Here is a 5151-nt window from a genome sequence, read left to right as displayed (position 1 = left end):
TGTTTCGAAATTGCACCCTTAGAATGGAAGTGGTATAACTAAAAAATTTAAGATTAGTTTTATATTTCAAAACACTTATGTATTATTATTAAAAACCTACATTTTAAGTAGGTAATACGTGCAGCAAAAATGTTGGACTCCTTTTTAGGAAAATTGCGCGGACGGAGAAGTATGAAATTTCCCACACTCATAGAGAATATAGAGAAGTAGTGCAGATTGCTAATTTTTTTTTTTAATTGTGCATAAACAATAAAAAAATAAACTAAATGAATAAAAAAACCTTACACACATTACCATGTATTTGACACACACACACACACACATGCATTTATACTTTTTTTGTTTATTGATTTATCAATCTGTGGTCAAATTGAGAATAGATTAATATTTTTTGTCTTTAATATTATTTTTCTATAATGTAGCCTTGGCGACATAGAGCAATGATTATTATAGAAATGATGATAATAGAAAGGTGACAATAAAACTATAATAATGTTCAAACTTAAAATTTAAATAAATTATGGTCAAATTTCGACCACTGGACTACCATTAGTAGATAATAATAAAATCATTTATTGCCTTTCACACAGGTTTAGATTATTACAGGCAGCCTACAAGGAAACAACAAAAAAACAAAACACTATTATATCATTTCTGGCAAGCAGCTCAACATTTGCACTTGTATATTATTAATAGGAATTTTATTAAGAATATTGACAATTTATGAGGAATTTGACAAGTACGGATTAGTTATAGATATATGTAGTTACATATTGTAAATTAAATTAGTTTTATAAGTGCAATAAAAAATAATTTAAATGATAAAATGATAAAGCCATACCTTTTTCCAATGTGACGATTAGAGGGTATCCTATTATTCTTTTCTATATTATTCTATCAGCTTATAAAATTAAACAGTCTCTTTTAGTCTAGAAAAGGACAAAGTACTCTTTCTGTCTTTTTCAAATAAAATGGCATGCCTTAAAGTGTTTAAACCGAAAAACTAAAAAAATACAATTATTGTATTACAATATTGAAGTTTACCAGAAACTAAGAATTTTGGGTTGAGCCACTTTAATTCTAAAGGTACAAAATAGTATTGAACACGTGACATTACCCGAATAATTTTGAAAGTAGTAGGTTCTCATTAAAATGCTGTTAAAATGCGTTGTATTTCATTTAGACGGTCTAATGCCAAAACATCACGTGCTACCAATATACGAGAAATAATATTATTGCTGCTCTCGGTGAATAAACGCCCTGCGAAGCGAGTAGCATATCTCAACTCACACTCACAATTCTTCATTTTTCACCGTATAGAACGTAAACTCGATTTGATTTTGATTTATTCATTTACAATTGAACAACTAGGAAAAAAAGATGAAAAGACATTTTGGAGGGACCGCGAGGAGCTAAATTGTGTGAATTGTTTTATTTTGTCTATTTAATGTTTCTTAGTTAATGCGTATTTAATATTTCTTCGTGTATAAGTGTAATTTTGAGACCGTCCTGGCCTAAAGGTTAAGGCGTCCGGTGTATTCGTATCTTGCAATGCACCGGTGTTCTAATCCCGCCGGCGGGTATCAATTTTTCTAATGAAATACGTACTTATCAGATGTTTACGATTGACTTTCACTGTAAAGGAATAGCATCATGTAATAAAAATCAAACCCGCAAAATTAATTTTTGTAATTACTGGTGGTAGGACGTCTTGTGAGTCCGCACGGGTAGGTATCATCACCCTGCCTATTTTTGCCGTGAAGCAGTAATGCGTTTCGGTTTGAAGGGTGGGACAACCGTTGTAACTATACTGAGACCTTAGAACTAATATCTCAAGGTGGGAGGCGGCATTTGCGTTGTAGATGTCTATGGGCTCCGGTAACCACTTAAGATTAGGTGGGCCGGGAGCTCGTCCACCCATCTGTGCAATAACAAAGTAACGTGGGTTTATTAACTGCTTAGTATCTGTGAAAGTGCGAAAATTAAAAAAAATTAAACAAAACCGCTGGACGTAGCTTCTCGAAGTCTTCGAAAAGGTCCACTGAAAAAAATCTCAGTATATAATCAGCATTTTGCAGAGATTATATTTTATCCCATATTATCTGATCTCATTTCATTTCATTCCATGCCAATTGATTAATGCTTAAAATTAATCAAATCCATTTCACTCCATATTATCATTTTTCATAAAAAAAGATTAGGCTCTATGGCATGATATTTTTGCCTCTCTAGTTGGAAAAATAAAACTACTAAAGAAATACTCGATCGAAACGTTAAAATCCACTAATTTGTAACACGCACTCGCACAAATGTCATTCGTAGTACTCATTTCGGTAAAATTACTCGGTTACGAGATCACAACGTTAATATGAACTCGCACTCACAAAATAACACCGAGTACGTTTGCCGCTAGGGGCGCTGTTCCAATTGCATACAAATTTGAGCAAACTGGCTCGCTAGTGAGAACGTTACAAAACTCGCACTAAACACACTGATTACGACTTCACTGGTGGTAGGACCTCTTGTGAGTTCGCACGGATAGGTACCACTACCCTGCCTATTTCTGCCGTGAATCAGTAATGCGTTTCGGTATGAAGGGTGGGGCAGCCGTTGTAACTATACTGAGATCTAGAACTTATATCTCAAGATGGGGGGCGGCGCATTTACGTTGTAGATGTCTATGGGCTCCAGTAACTACTTAACACTAGGTGGGCTGTGAGCTCGTCCACCCATCTAAGCAATAAAAAAAAAACTTAACAATACTATAAAAATAACTTGTAATTACAATACCTGCTACCATATTTTCTGTTTTATCATTTGTGATTTAATATCGACTTTTTACTTCAAAAGTTAATTCAATTCGGAAATAGAATTATAAATTTATTTATATATGCATCCACAGATATGTCCATATTTGTAATGGTGGTCCATTACAAATTTCGCAGTCTTCCTGTTGTTCATGGACATCGGCAATGTCAGAGGCATAACCAAGTTGCTCCCCACTGCCTATTGTAAGCGCGAGGCATTTCGTCCAAGGACTGAAACTTTGCTTCGATATTTAACACTAAACATACTATAACGGGTCCAATGACCCATTTTGAACTTTTGCATTGATAATTCACGTATCGTCTTATTGCTTTTGCACATTTGACATCATGACTTTTTCTTATCAATTAATCTACAGTTATTGTACTATTTTTGTTTTTCTTTTGTTTTGTTTATACTTATCGTATACCGCTATCTATCCGCTATTTTAGAAATTGGTACAAGTATGTGTTGGTATGATTAGTGTTCATTGCTAATCGCTCTTAAGCGTTTCTCGTCATTCCGATCTCGCCACAAGCCATAAAGCATGTTACGTCGCAACTCGAACTACACGTTCATAAAACAACAAAAACACACATGAACGCGACAAAGTTTGTAAAGACCCTTGATGTGACCTTGTTCGTTAAGGATTTTGTAACACTAACTTCGTTTATTGTTCTTACAAAGTTCCGAGCTGCGAGTGACACGACACTGACACAGGTTGCGATGTAAGCGTAGTCGCGGGAGAATATGAACGAATATTTTTATTACGTCATCCCCTATAATGTATCTTTTGTTTGTTTTGTTGTATTAAATAAACTGCAGGATTCTTTTGAGTGTCCTTTTAGTTCTTTTAAGCTTAGTGAAGTTTTTCATTTAAAATTTAATCAACAAAATAAATATATACTTTTTTACTAGTCCAAAACAATTTAATAGTCATTGTCTCGGAACGTAACTTTTGTGCAATGAGTCTGGCAACACGGTCTTAAGAAAAAACACTTGTCAAATAATATGTGAAGCGAATCGGTTGTAGTTTTTAGTTTTTTTGTAAGTTAATATTTTAAATGTGCTAAACACACGGTCATACGAAAGAAAATGTCGTATTAATCGATAGCAAGTATTTTCCCTCAAGATCCGTCACAGTCATTTCAATTTTTCTCTTGTTAATATTTATATAATAATCTTGTTTTGTCGTGCGCACATAACTTATGTTGCAAGCCAGATTTTGTTTCTTTTTATTTGTGTTTTTTTATGTATCTTTAGCTTGTGATGTGTATTGTGAGCCTAATAAAAAAAAATAAAAAAAAAAAAAAAAAAAAATAATGAAAATAATGTTTTAAATCATTTTGTTTAGCCTACACAACCTGTCATTTTATACACTCACGCATAGTTTAATAGTTTTCATCACAATTCAAAATCTTTGCAAAACAAAATTGTTTTCAATGTTTCAAAATACTAAAATACTAAAAAAATTATGAAACATTTCTGTCGACCCTCATTTCAACGTTAGAAAAAGTTCGGAAGTGAAAGATAACATAGTATCCAAGCAAAAGGGTTTCCTTTATCTACTCGCACTCCCGAATTATGTATGCAACTATGTCTCATATATGTAAAATAATGCGGCCGATATATCCTCGACACCCTGGGGGGGGTTTGGGGGGAGTGGAGACGCAACCCCCGCGAGCGACTTATTCCGATATAATCAATAACTTAGTGAGATCCCCTTTGCATCCGTGTGACAGTTCCTACAATCGAACGGGATACGGCCGTCGTCCCACTTCAAGCGGCTAGCGATAAGCGATTTTGGTAATCTGCGCTATGATTTATTTCTGAATTAAAACGATTAGCCCGTCAGAATCGTGGTGCGCTAAAGAACTCATACTACCACACTATTGTGAAAAACCAACACCATTTAGACTATAAATAAAGAAATAACCAGAGCATATTACACCCAGTTGTCTGGATCCAACAAGAATTCCCTTTTTTTTTATTGCTTAGATGGGTGGTTACATCCCACCTCGTGTTAAGTGGTTAGTGAGATAAGATATGAATTCTAAGGTCTCAGTGTAGTTAAAACGGCTGCCCCACCCTTCAAACTGAAACGCATTACTGCTTCACGGCAGAAATAGGCGGTGTGGGTGTGCCTACCCGTGCGGACTCAAGAGGTCCCACCACCAGTGATAAAAATAAATATAGGGAACTTGAGAGTGATAAACATACTTACACAAGTGTGAACAAATACATATAGTGCAGATAGATAAGGGATAAGATCGGTAAAGGTATATATTTTAAACATAACAAAACAAAGAACAAAAAAAATCTGTTCGCCTGACCCATGACTCTTGG

The sequence above is a fragment of the Bombyx mandarina genome, chromosome 11 (genome assembly GCF_030267445.1).
Source record: "Bombyx mandarina strain Sakado chromosome 11, ASM3026744v2".
Lineage (NCBI taxonomy): Eukaryota > Metazoa > Arthropoda > Insecta > Lepidoptera > Bombycidae > Bombyx > Bombyx mandarina.
Note: the sequence above shows the minus strand (reverse complement) of the source record.